This window comes from Callorhinchus milii, unplaced genomic scaffold, assembly GCF_018977255.1.
Source record: "Callorhinchus milii isolate IMCB2004 unplaced genomic scaffold, IMCB_Cmil_1.0 Scaffold27, whole genome shotgun sequence".
In the NCBI taxonomy this organism is placed as follows: domain Eukaryota; kingdom Metazoa; phylum Chordata; class Chondrichthyes; order Chimaeriformes; family Callorhinchidae; genus Callorhinchus; species Callorhinchus milii.
Window position 1 is genome coordinate 1873440 of NW_024704768.1, and position 14863 is coordinate 1888302.

Here is a 14863-nt window from a genome sequence, read left to right on the forward strand (position 1 = left end):
AGCACCGATAGAACGATTAGACCTGAAGAATTTGCTCGATGAAAGAAGACCAAGGTCCATCCAGTTCGCCTTCCACCATCCTGGCAGTGGCTCGAGATGTTGTGTCCCAAACTATATACTGTATCCCCAAGATATTATTTCCTAAAAGCAATCTAGCTGATTTTCTTTTGAAAGATTCGACACTTTCTGCTTACGATAATAATAATAATCCTTACATTTGATATAGTGCCTTATCACATCTTTGAGATGTCTCAAAGCGCTTCACACAATAAGTGAATTGATTATTTTATGGGCGAAACACGGTAGCCAATTCCACACAGACTGTCCCACAAACAGTCGTGGATTGAGTGACCAAATTATTATTTTCTCTTTGAAGGGATTACTACCCCCGGAAAAGTGATTTGCCAATCGACTAACAACTGGGTTCCTACTTACTGCCACGTAAACAGGAATGTGGACTAAGGAAACTTGCCCTACTTTTCACCCTGCCAGGGATCGAACCCAGGTCCTCTCGCTTTCGTAGCAAATGCTCTAACCACTGAGCTACAGGACTCCACCTGCCCCCTGGGGAGTCTGTTGCATAAATTCATAAATTTACTACTCGCTCACTGTAATACAATACGACAACAGTATTTCTGCAGATTTTACCCATCACTGTTTAAGAGTCTCTGTGCTTGTCCGGCTAGAACCACCCTATCCGAGAGGGCTTTGGCTTGTGGGGTTAAGAGGAGCTGAGTGGGATGATTCCCTGCCCACAGTGATTGATCTGCCCTTCCAAGTCCTACCGATGAGTCAGGCTGTGCTGTAATCAATAGTGCCCTTGAATATTGCGGATCTGCCTGGCTCAGGACCGGACGAGAGACCGCCAGAGAGGCCTGGCTCGATTCCGACATTCCGTTGCCAGGCGTGTCACCAGTTCAGCTTCAAGGAGACCTCGCTTAAATCAGGGGAGAAAAATATGATAGCGACTAATCCACAAAGAGAATTTCGGAGTAACTACTTCATGTGGAGGGTAGTGAGAGTGTGGAACTCGCTGCCTGAAGTGGTGGTTGAATCAAATACAATGTAGATACATTCAAAAGGAAGCTAGACCTTCACACTAGGGAAAGGGGAATAGAAGGAAGAGGGGAATAGAAGGGTGTGGGAGGGAGTAACAAATAGGTGGAGACTTGTGTGGAGTATAAACAACGGCACGGACTAGTTGGGACGGGTGGCTTGTTTCGACGCTGTGCATTCCGCGTAAATCTCCCGGATACAAAAGGCGATGTGTGTCGCATGTGAGTTTTCCCTTACGAGCTGCGGGGGGAAACCGGCGGATTAAGGGTTAACGCTAATGGCTAAGTCCACAATTCTTCCTAACAGGTAACTGCAGAGAGAGCTGGTCAGGAAGATGTGCTGATTGATAGCACCCTGAAAGCACTTTACCACTAGTTGTAGCCAATATTCAATCATCAGTGCTCAAGACTTTAATTGGTCTTAAATCACTGCAAGCAGTTTCCCCCATTTGTCAAAGTAATGACCCTTTTCTCTGTGTGTGTGGACATTGTGCTGGAGACAAGAGAGTGGTGCTTGCAAAATGCATGTGTGAATCGTTTCCTTTGTACTTACTTAAAGCAATTAGTCTTATCAGCTTTGGAGCGGAATTTTAATCAAAGACTATTACCGCTGCTCCCGCTTGGTTGTGGCGTGTGTTGGGATGCTTGCGCGCGGACACGCGGACACGCGTGCAAAAGCGGGCCGGGACGCCAGCCTGCCTGAGCCCTCATGCGCGAGGGGTTAAGGATCAACGCGCTTGCGAACGCAGTGCCGGGCGCAATTGGCTGGCGCGTTTCGCCCACAAAATACGCTTCGCAACGCGGTCTGTGAAGCACTCTGAGACGTCTCAACGAGGTGATCAGGCGCTATAACAAATGCAAGGATCATCGTTATTACCAGTATTTTTATTAATAATTGTTGTCTCCCCTCGTTCTGACCAGGTCGGCTGTGGTATCACACATCACCTGCGTCACTTTCAGACCGGCTCAGCTCACCGGTTGCCATTGACAATGGAGTCGGCGTAGAGAGACGGTGGAGACACAGAGCTCAGCTGTCACACTGTTTCCGTCTCCAACTCTTTTTTTTTTGACATGACAGTGTCACGGCTGAACGTGCGGGCTGAGATTTAGTTCTCTTCGCGTGTGGTCCCCACAAGCCTTTTAATTCCTCCCAAGTCGGGCTGTGAATTACCGTTGCCATTTCCACTGGAGGCAGTGATTTAGCTCTCACCTCGATGAAATAACAGCAGCAGCAATAGGGGCGCATCCACTCTCTTCAGCACAAGAGCCGAGTGAGGTACACAGGACCCCTGTCCCACTGTCCAACGTCGGTGGTGATATAATCAGAGAATATTACAGCGCAAAAGGAGGCCATTCGGCCCATCATGCCTGTGCCGGCTCTTTGGAAGAGCCACTCCCTCACTATTCCCCATATCCTTGAATCACATAATGCAAGGATACCATTGGTAAATCTTGACCAATATAGTATAAATAGATATATAAATATTATATGTTACGTTGGTAGAAGTGCACTGAAGGTCACCACAGAGAGAAATAGATTTAAATAGAGGTTACTATGGGACATGTGCCACTGCTCTGACTTCGGACAGTGGGTTAGTCACTGAGCAGAGTTCATATAAGGTCCCGTCCTCTGCTGAGAAAATAGTCTGGGCATCGGTTGGCCTCAGTGCCCCGGGATAGAGATGGGATTGGGAGGGAGGGGGAGAGGAAGGGAGATCAGGGGAGGGGAGAGTGGGAGGGAAAGGGGGTGAAGGGAGATTGGGGAGGGAGGAGGGGATGGGGGAGAGGGAGGTGGGACACGGGGGGAGGGAGAGAGGGAGAAATGGAGGGAGAAATTGAGGGAGGGAGAGACAGAGGAGGGAGAGAGGGGGGCAGGGTATAAATCAGCCAGGCTTCCAATCCAATGGACCAAACCCCTTTCACTTCCGCACGCACATTCCTACTGAACTGAACCACAGGAACGCAGGGCACAGGAGGAGGCCGTTCGGGCCGAATGGCCTTCTTTAATGTTATTTGCTCCTCCCAGAAGCCATCCATCTTGATCTCAATCCCCTGTTCTTTCCCCGTCCCCTCCAATCCCCTTCCTCGGGGTGAGCTTGTCTAATTCTCTTTTAAACCAAGACCTTCCTATTCGACTGGGCCTTCGGTCATCCCACAGTCCCTCCACCTCGACCCCTCCCTTGCCTCCTTCAAGGCCCGTTCGGAAGAGGTTCCTCTTCGACCGCGCCTTCAATCACCCTCCTACCCCTACCCTCCACCCCTCCTAATCCCCAGCCCCAGCTCGGGGTCAAATCCCTCACTTTCCACCATAAATGTAATGTGTTGTTGTTGGAGACGGCGTGAAGGACGCTGTGCTATACAAATGCGAGTCGGTTGTTGTTGCAAAACCCCAATGGACTGAAGCTCTTCCCATCCCAACCGACCCAAACTATTTCCTATTCCTTCCCCATCCACAGAATTCCTGATGCGGGGAAACTGGTGCTTTAAATGACAGCCAGGATACAAACGGCTTCAGCGTAGGCCATAGATTGTTACCCAACACATTGCAGGAAAGAATTTCATAAAGGCTGTGACTGCAAGCATGCAGTCTAATTGGGTGGAACAAGTTATTTATGATGTGCCTGCCCGCATTCAGCCTGATTTACACACGGCGATATTCCCTCCACTGCACCTCACAGCGGGAAGAGGAGAATTGTATCAAGCTCCAGATCAGGTGCCACATCAGGACCACTAAGCACCCCCCATAAATGTTGTGCTGAATATAATGTTTTAATGTAAAAATGATTCATTCCCCGCACTGTGATGAGTTCTGATTTTTTTTTTCCTCTTCTTTTTTTTTGTCCTCGCGCTCGGTTGCTGGGGTGCTGTGCTGAATTCATAGTTTGGCGCAGAAGGAAAGAGAAAAGAAATGCTTTTAAAACTAGGGAGACCAGGGAAGCTCAGCGAGGCTCAACTGGGTGCAAAGGGAGTCCCGTAGCGAAGTGGTTAGAGTGCTCGCCTGGCAAGCGAGAGGACCCGGGTTCGATTCCCATCACGGGGAAACCTTAGGCAGTTTTCCTTACTCCACGCGCCTCTGTTTACCTCGCCGTAAGTAGGAGCACGGTCGTTTGTCGATGGGCGGATCGCTTTCCGGGGGTAATAACCCCTTCCATAAAATGAAAATAATAATAATAATTTGGTCACTCAACTCCCAACCGTTTGTGGGGACGCTGCTGTGTGCAATTGGCTGCCGTGTTTCGCCCACAAAACATACAGTCGATTAACGTTACAGTATATTCAGTGAAGCGCTTTGAAACGTCTCGAAGACAAGGAATATATATTTTCATCTGCATTATTATTATTTCCATCTGCACGTCTTCAAACCGCAGAACGAAGGTGTGATAAAGTTGTGAATCCTTCACTTCCAGCCTCATCCCTTAAGCTGCCTGTTTAATTACTGCCTCTCACCTGAATTGACAATATATTTGCCTGAGAGAGGTGATGATTGCTTATTTTTCCCCATTCAGCTCTACAAACGTGTGCTGCTCCATTCATGAATTAACCGCCACCTCAGATTGTAATCTGCTCTGTCAGTGCAAGTGAGGCAATAAATAACAGTGTTCCCATCCTGATGATCAGCACTCGTGATCTCAAGCTCATCTCTTCTGTCGTTCACCATTACCATCCCCGATCGAGACGTCTTGACGGGAGCTTTAAGCGGTGATGTTTAAATTTTTATAGTCCTGCAGCATATTGGTTGGAGCTCTCGCCTCACACGCGAGAGGACCTGGGTTCGATTCCCGGGCAGGGCGAAACCTTAGTCAAGTTTCCTTACACCACACGTCTCTGTTTACCCGGCAGTAAGTGGGAAACCCGGTTGTTAGTCGATTGGCAGATCGCTTTCCGAGGGTAATAATCCCTTCAATAAAACGAAATATAATAATTTGACCACTCAATCCATGAGTGTTCGTGGTGCGCAATTGGCTGCCGTGTTTTCCTACAAAATGCACAGTCAATTCACTTTGCAGTGTATCCTGTGAAGCGCTTTGAGACATCTGGAAGCCCTGATAAGACGCTGTATCAAATGCAATGATTATTATTACATTATATTATAGATATTAATATTCTAAAAGAAGCTGAGATGACACAATTTGCTCCTTCTCGCTGTGTCAGTGTGGAGTCACCGTGTACTCACAGGGTGAGGGATAATTGTTTATCAATGTGTCACTCTAAATTAGACGTTTTATTAAGTGTTTGGAGCCAGAGATCTGGAGCACAATCAATGATTGGAAATCCTTTCACTGCGTGACAGATCCACAGCTTCCACCCGTGAAGCGTTGAGTGACTTCCATTATAATCGTTCGCTCTGTCACTCGCACTCTTGCCTCGGAGTCACAAATCATGGGTTCAGCCTCCCGCCAGGTCGGGTATTTTTTTTTGACAGTCCAGGGCTGACATTGCATTGTCAGCCGCGGCTGCGTTCCTTCAGATGAGACGTTGAACCCAGATCTGGTCTGTGCCTGTTAAAGCGGACGTTAAAGATCCCACAAAGTCGACGGAGAAAAGAAGGGAGTTTCTCTCAGCGTCCTGATCAAAAAAAATTATTAATAATTTTGTCACTCAACCCCCCCCCCCACCACGGATTGAGTGACAATTGGCTGCCGTGTTCCGCCCACAAAAATGCAGTCGATTCACTTGACCGTATATTCCGTGAAGCGCTTTGAGACGTCTCAACAGTACGATGAGGCGCTGTGTCAAATGCGAGGATTATTACCGATACTACTATCAACAGTCCTCCGGATAAATTGGTCATTCACTTCACAGTTCTGTGCGGAATCGTTTACACGATATAATAATTATCCTTGCATTTGATACGGCGCCTTATCGTGTCTTCAAAGCGCTTCACAGGATACGCTGTAAAGTGAATTGACTGTATATTTTGTGGAACCGCACATGTTACAAGGTGCTGGATTGATCGTTTGTAGTAGCAATAATGATCCTTGCACTTGATGCTGAGACTAGAAACTCAGAGCGCCAGACAAAGTTTCTGCGAGTGTAGTGACTGTGATTTTGCTGCTTGAACCTGCCGTGTGAACGCGGCCGTCCGCCCGCCCGCCCACAGTTGTCGCCCTGCCTCAACCTGTAAACCGGAGTTGTAAACCGATTTCAATTTCATTTAAATCTCCAGATTATTAATACAAAACTAAAAACCTGACCTTGATAAATGTATCTTAATTACAATAAACGTGTCAAACCGTAAACGTGTTTGATGTATCGGACCCATCACTCAGCCTGCTTTTAATTTTCAAGTGCGGAGCTGAAAGCATTTTGGTTCGGAGATGATTTTATTAATTAAATCATTGTTATAATTAACTTTTATTTAATGAAAATCAATAAAATGAGCCGGGTTTGAAGAAAGGCATAATTTATGTCGCCTCTTTAACAAGATGCATTAGAAGGATGATGTCATGTGTGGACTGCGAGAGGTGAATGGTGAGACGGAAAGTCACACAGTCACAAACAGCTGGTCAGACAGTCACAAATCACCCCCTCCCTCTCCACTCCTCCTTCTCTCTTTCCAGCCCCCACCTCTCTCTCTCTCCCCGCCCCCTCTCTCTCCCCGCCCCCGCCCCCCCCCTCTCTCTGCCCCCTCTCTCTCCCCGACCCCCTCTCTTCCCTCCCTCCCCTTTCTCATCTCTCCCTTTTCTCCCCCTCTCTCTCTCTCTCCACTCTTCCCCGCCTCTCTCCCCATCCCTCCTCCTCCCCTCTCTTCTCTCCCCCTCTCTCTCCCCTCTGCGCCTCTCTCCCCCTCCCAAACCCACCCCCCCCCCACCAGCCTTAACAGCGATTAACAGTTACACTCCACAATAGGAAACTCGATCCCGACCCCTCTCTTAAGATTCATAATAAAAACAGGAGTCACTGGGAGCACACAGCAGGTCAGGCAGCATCTATGGTGAGAGGAAGATGGTCGAGAACCTTTCACTAGAACCTTTCCACTTAACATTGCCCGCCACACCTGTACGCTGCCAAGAGAGGTACCAGGAGCAGTAACCCCAGCTGATTTTCCCCCTCCCTAACCCAGGAAGCCCATTGCCAGTGTAACCTATCTCTAAGGAATCTGAGTGGGGAAGTCCTTCTATGAAATACATCGCACTACATTGTACATCAGAGTGACAAGAGCAAATTACATTTATATAGCGCCTCACATATAGTCAGGACCTCCCATGACCCTGGACATAATACATAAGAGGGTAGAGTTCTCACGTGGTGCTTTGGAAGAATTTCTTATCCCAGAGGGAGAAATTCTGCAACACTCTTCCTCTGCTGTTAGAGCGCAGTTGATTGGAGTCATTTATAAGAGAATTGAACAAGAATATGCAGGTGAAAGTTCTCGTTAATAATATTATTGATAATAATAATAATCCTTGCATTTGATACAGCGCCTTATTGAGCCTTCGAGACGTCTCAAAGCGCTTCACAAAATATACGGTGAAGTGAATTGACTGTATTTTCTTCGGGCGAAACACGGCAACTAACTAAGCACCGGATTGAGTGACTTTTTTTAACATATTATTTTGAAGAGATTGTTACTCCCGGAAAAAACGATCTGCCAATCGACTTCTTACTGCTAGGTAAACAGAGGTGGGTGTGGGTGTGGGTGTGTATGGAGTAAGGAAATTTGCCAAAGGTTTCGTCCTGACCCTACCCGGGAATCGAACCCGGGTCCTCTCACTTGCGAGGCGAGTGCTCTAACCACTGGGCTAGAAAATCTCTCTCTCTCTCTCTCTCTCTCCCCCTCTCTCTCTCTCTCTCTCCCCCTTCTCTTTCCCCCCCCCACCTCTCTCTCCCTCTCCCCCTCTCTCTCTGCGCTCTTCTTCTCTCTGTCGTCTCCGTTGAGAGAGAAGTTGCTCAGTGCGGAGCGTCAGAATGTCCCCTTTGTCCTGGGTTGACGATCGCCTCGTTGATTTACTCTCCGATGCTTCCCCTGTGTCCGAATAATTGGTTTGCTTCTTTGTACAAGACGTGAAGATCCTGAAACAATTAACGGCAACCTTGTTTGATGAATGGGTCATATTTCTGGCCGGCCAGTGATGTGTTCCTCACCTTTGTGTTCTGTGGTGTCTGCCTCTTGTCTCCACTTAGAAATATGGAGGATTCTCTGGCTGATTGTGCCTGAGAACTAGCAATCACCGCACTGTTAATTACCAACAGGCAGGAAGCATTCACTGACCTTTCTCTCTGGGAATCGATGAGCAGTCTTGGCCCACCCAGTGAGAGATCTGTCCTAGGACCTCTCTCCACCCGTATCCCACCACCAACCCACGCCCACCCCCCCCCACTCCCACCCACAGCCCGAAATTCTACCTGGTCTCAGCCCGCGCTGCTGCCAAACCTGTGCCTATCGCTTTGGAATACTTGCATTCGATATAGCAACAACGACAACTTGCATTTACACAGCGTCCTTCACGCCGGGTAGTGTGTGTCCAGGAGCGCTTGAGAGTGGCAGAGTCTGACCCCGAGCCGGGGGGGGGGAAGGCAGTGGGGTGGGGGGAGGTGACCATAAGCACGATCAAAAAGGAAGGTCTTTAGGTTGGATCTGAAGGGAGGGAGCGAGGAGGCAAGGCAGAGAGATCGAGGGAGAGAGAGATAGCGCCTTATCGTGTTGTTGAGACTTCTCGAAGCGCTTCACGGGCTTTACTGTAAAATGTAGTGACTGTAGAGAGACGTGGCAAGCAACTTGTGCACAGTGACGTACCACAAACAGCCATGAAGTTAGCAAGTGATTTTATCTGTGGGATTGTTGGCAAGGACACTGTGTGTGTGTGTGTGTGGTGGGGTGGGGGGTTTAATGTCCACCTAAACAGACACAATGGATGGAGAGTGTGGGTGGGAGAACAGAACTGGAAGAGATAACAGAGATCAAGAGGGACGAGATCTTGAAGTGGTGTAAAGATGGGGATGAGGTGTGTGTGTGTGGACCTCAGGTTATCTTGAAATATCTTGAAATAGTTGGGGCAGGAGATCATCGCACAGAATGTCCCCACCGCTTGGCCCCTGTGACTTATCATCCCCAGATCTGCCACAGTTAAGTGGGTGTGTGTTTATCTCAGTCGTACAGCTTCATTGTACTGTGAAGAATGTACAGCCAGTGAACTGAGAGATTGTCTCGGGCATCAATTGCTGTCGGCTCCTCGTGATTTGTGACGTGGCTTTGTATTGTCGCTCGCACAAAGATTCATTCGCAGTTTAAGATCAATTTCATATTCTCAGAAGAAACCCAACCACAGCTCAGTGCTGAGAGCTGAGCTGCCCCTGAGTCGGGGGTGACGGAAACCAGAAGTATGGAGGAAGAGACTGGTCTTTAGGGGAGGTTGGAGTGTGGCAGAGCAGTTTTTTTGGGGGGAAGGAGAGTTTAAAGGACAAGGACATAATAACTAACAGTTTGGCACTGTAGCTCAGTGGTTAGAGCCCTCTCCTCGCAAGCAAGAGGACCTGGGTTTGATTCCCGGGCGGGTCAGGGCGAAATCTTAAGCAATCCTTACTCCACACACACAAACACCTCTGTTTACCCAGCAGTGAGTAGGAACCCGGCTGTTAATCGCTATTGGCGGATCCACTTCCGGGGGCTAATCCCTCCCAAAATAAATAAATGAGCAATAATAAATTGGTCACTTAATCCACAACTGTTCGTGGGACGCATTCTGTGCGCAATTGAGCTGCGCATTTTGCCCACAGAATAGATACAGCCAATCCACTTTACAGCATATTACGTGAAGCTCTTTGAGATGTTTCAACGACACGATAAGGCGCTAACATCAAACGCGAGGATTAATATTGTCATTGATGGCGAAACGGGGCTGTGGACAGTGAATGAAGGGGGGAAGAGTACAGGCCGGAAGAACTAGCCGGGGAACCATCTCCGTGTTAAGGTGACCCCGAGGACAAAAGGCAGTCACACAGAGCGGAGGCTTGCGTGCAAAGAACAGCAAATGATCTTGAATCAATTTTGCAGATTTGGTATGTCTGAACATATATACTCCTCTCAAAGGCAGCGCATTCAATCACTGTCTCATTATTTGATTTGTACAAGCCCACGGTATATTGAATTTCCATTTCCCCCACTGCTGGAGCACAGATGCTCTCTATCTCGCTAATGCTGCCTCCGTCCTTCCCTCCTGCTTTTTTTCTGTTGCAATTAGCTGCTACGTTTCGCCGACAGAATATGCAGTCAATTCGCTTCGCAGTACATACCGCGAAGTGCTTCGAGACGTCTCAAGCACGCTACTCTGTGTGAGGGGCGCGATATAAATGCAAGTTGTTGCTGACGCGACGAAATGAGAGGGCACTATATCAAATGTAAGGATTATTAGTATTATTATTTCCCGAACCTGCCCCCTGTTAATCCCTGTTCTATCAATTTATTTGGAGGATTGTCTGCCAGGGAAAGAAACTCCCTTCTCTTTTCCAAAATTCCCACAAGATCTTTAACGTCCGTCCGCCTGACCAGGCACAGACTGAACGCTGGTTTAATAAAGAATAAGAATTTGCACTTTGATACAGCACCTTTCACGTCGTGAGGACGTCTCAAAGCGCTTCACAGGACCCGCTGTCCGGTTAACATCTCGTCTGAAAGAGCTCAAAATGCCGCTCGCGGGGGCGGAAACTCACAACTCCCTGAAACCAGAGGCGAGAGTGCGAGCAACTGAGCCGCGAATAAGTAACATTTTTAGCTAAGACACGGAAATCCGTAGAGGTGGTTTCGGGTTGAGGCATTGTCTTGAGCCGGAAAATTCCTTGATTTTCTTGATTTGGAAGCTGTGCTTCCACATATTTTTTTTTTGGTGGGGAGCGGAAAAAACAGCTTCCAGATTGAGACCGACTGCAGCGAGGAATTTTCCGCACTCACAATTCTGCTTCAACTGTGTGTTTCCCAAGGCCGAAGGGTCTCGCAGCCTGAGACCAGGTGGAATTTTGGATCAGACTTTGGTTCAATGGCTGAATACAGCTGTAACCGAGGAATATTTATGATGTTGCAGAGACCCCTGACGGCAGCTGAGAGGCACTGCAGCTGAGGCTGAATACCATTCCAGATGTGCTTCTCCTTTGTGTGTCTCTCTCTCTGTGTCTCTCTCTGTGTCTCTGTGTGTGTGTGTGTGTCTCTCTCTATGTGTCTGTGTGTGTGTCTGTGTGTGTGTGTCTCTGTGTGTGTGTGTGTCTCTCTCTCTGTGACTCTCTCTATGTCTCTGTGTGTGTGTGGATGTGTCTCTGTGTGTGTGTGTGTGGGGGGGGGGGGGGGGGGTGCCTCTGTGTGTGTCTCTCTCTGTCTCTCTCTTTGTCTCTGTGTGTCTCTCTCCCTCTCAGTGTGTCTCTCTTTATGTCTCTGTGTGTGTGTGGGTGTGTCTTTCGCTCTCTGTGTCTCTCTCTCTGTGTCTCTCTCTCTCTCTCTCTGTGTCCCTATGTGTGTCCCTCTGTGTCTCTGTGTGTGCTCACTCTGGTCACACAATGCCAACATCAAGGAAACCAAACCAGATGTGAATTTAATTTAAAAATTCTCTTTTTATATTTCTTTATAATTTTTTTTGTGAAAAAAAAAGCAGATTGAAACAAAGGAATGTAGTCACCTGCAATGTGGGGGTTAAAGGTGTGGGATTCAGTGTGAGACTATATTACAGTCCCAAATTCAAGGATTATTTTTATTATTATTATTATCATTTCACTGAGAGGAAGGGTTGCTGGTTGTAAAACCAGAGAAGCGGCATCACCTGGTTCTTGGTGCTGGGAATGATTCGCATCTGTTAGGACTGGATGTTTCCACATCCCACCCCCACACCACCCCTCCCTCCTCTTCTCTGAGAAGAGGCTCAGAGACTGAGAGAGATTGATGTCTGAGCCTCTGGTTGATTTCTCTCCACCAATTGCAAAGGTCTCTGAGCAGTGAAGAGCAGTCATGCAACGACTGCTCCCTCTCTCCCCCCTCTCTATTCCCCCCAACACCCTATTTTCCCCCTCTCTCTCCCCCGCCTTCCTCCCCCACTCCACTCTCCCCTTTCGCTCTCCCCTCCTCTCCCCCCTCTCCTCTCTCCCCCCTTTCTCTCTCCCCACAACCCCCCCACCCCCCCCCACCCACCTGTGATCCGACACATCACCATGACTAAAAGTCTCCAAACCAAATGACTGACAGTTCACGTGGGTCTGATTTACATTTGTCTGGTACAGAGTGCACCCCCTCTCTCTCTCTCTCTCTCTCTCTCACAACAACAACAACAAATCACACTTGTATCGCGCCCTTCACGTTGGAAAGACGTCCCAGGGCGCTGGACAATCAGGGATTTTGGACCCGAGCTGGGAGTTGAAGTCAGGAGGGGGTGGAGGGCAGAGGGTATGTGGGAGTGGGAGGCGAGGTAAGAACGAGGATTTTTGTACTCAATTCTCTGAGGAATGGGGAGTCAGTGAAGCCGGGCAAGAACGGGGTGATAGGTTGCCGGAGCCTGGTGCGGGAGAGGACATGAGCTGCAGAGTTCTGAATAATCTGCAGCTTGTGGAGGGAAGAGTTGGGAAGTCCAGTGAGCAGGCAGTTGGCGGAGTGAAGCCGAGACGTAATGAAGGCGTGGATCAGGGTCTCGGTGGCCTGCGGTGAGAGGCAGTGGCGGAGATGGGCAATGTTACGGAGGAGTGGAAAGGCGGAATGGGTCGTGGCATGAATGTGGGATTTGAAGGGACGGCTGAGGGTAGAAAAGGACACAGAATTTCAGATTGGTGAGGAGGGACTCTCTCTCTCTCTCTTCTCCCTCTCCCCTCAAGGAAGGACTCTCACTCTCTCAGAGGGATGCACTTGCTCTCTCTCTCTCTCTCTCTCTCCTAGGAGGGACACAGCCCGTTTGCCTTATTCCACCAACGGAGTGGGCAAGAGCCAAGACTTGTGGGGAACTCCATAGAGTGCATTGCGGGTGTTTAACCTGGCTAGAACTTCACAGCTTGACGTTGTTGTTCTTGTTGTTGTTTTCTTTGCCCAGCCGGGTGTCTGACACACACAGAAACCCATTACCGTTGCTTATGAGTCTCCAAACCCAACTGAGAATTCCCCGCATCCCACCTACACCTGGAAACCCTAGAGATAGATTGTTGGAATGGAATGCGCTCTCTCTCTCTTTCTCTCTCTCTCCCTCTGAAGGGACGCCTCCTGCTTACCTAATTCCAGAATGTATTAGGCGCAGGTTGGCAAGAGCCAAGGCTTGGGGCGGGGGGGAGCCCAGAGTTTGCGTTGGGGTAACTGCTGGAGTCTAACCAGCTAAACCCACACATAGCTTGGCCTTTGAGAGCGCTGTCTGACCAAGCTTTCCCGCTGCTTGTCCAGCTAGGACCACCCTCCCCGTTAGTTAGGGCTTTGGCTTGAAAGGTTAACAGTGGGAAGAATCCCTGCCCCTACTGACTGGTCTGATGTCCCAGCTCCTGTCAATGAGCCAGACTGGCTGCTCCACAATCGTCTGGTCTGGCCAGCCTAACACAAGGGCAGGACTTGGAGGGACAGCATCAGGTGATAGATTGAGATACATAATCCACTGGGCTTCACTGGAACCTTGAAAGAGTCGAGGAGAAGATGAGATAAACAAGGAGGTGGGAGGTTACAAGGGATTTCTTCACCAAGAGGCTTCGCAGGAGTGGTTTTGATGGAGAAGCCCATCGGCCCCACTCGATCTCATCCCTCCACAACATCCCCTCCCATCCCTTCCCTAAAGGCAAAACCTTAGGCAGGTTTCCTTACTCCACACACACACACGCCTCTGTTTACCCAGCAGTACGTAGGAACCCAGTTATTAGTCGATTGGCGGATTGCTTTTCTGGGGGTAATAATCCCTTTAAAAACTAATAATAATAAATAAATAAATAAATTGGACACTCAATCCACGACTGTTTGTGGGACACCTCTGTACGCAATTGGCCGCCGCGTTCCGCCCACAAAATATACAGTCAATTCACTTTGCAGTGTGTGCTGTGAAGCGCTTTGGGACGTCCTCCCGACGTGAAGAGCGCTATATCAAATGCAAGGATTATTATTATTATTTACAGTGTATCTTGTGAAGCGCTTTGAGACATCTCAACGACGTGGTAAGGCGCTGTATGAAATGTAAGGATTATTATGATTATTATTCACTCATCACTGCATCAAGCTGCTTTGTAAATGAGTCCTGGTGTCCTGATCTCGACCTACCTGTTGGGTTTGAGATTCATTCCCAGGTTAAGTGACTGATGCTGGGTTAATAGGTGTTCAAAAGAAAACTTGGATAAGCAGTGAACAGGGAAAACACAGCCGTGTGGGGAGAGAGTAGGACATTAATAATAAAGGGAGACTTAAAGAAACAAGCTGCCTTTGGATCTTACCCATTCATAGACTTGTGTCCGCTTTATTATTATTAATTTATTAATAATAATAATAATCCGTGCATGTGATCGAGTGCCTATAACGACAGAATGTTAGACTCTATATCAAATGCACGGATTTTTTTATTGTTCCATTATGAATAATTGCACAATAAACATTTTTTTTTGGGGGGTTGTAATTTATTTCCGTTTCCCAGGGGTCTGATTGCGGGGGGAGGGGGCGGAGGGGGAGATGAGTGGCTGCGAGTCAGGATGCAAAGTCTTCTCGGCTTAGGCCAATACTGAGTTAGAGGCTTGTGCAGAGCCCATTGACAGACAAATTCCTCCCGTCTCCTTGAACTAAAAATCCAAGCTGCAAACCCCGGTCCCTCCACAGCGTGACGCCACAATCCAGGTCACAGCTGAAACCCTTACCCACACACAGTGCTCCAGAGCAAGATTAAATC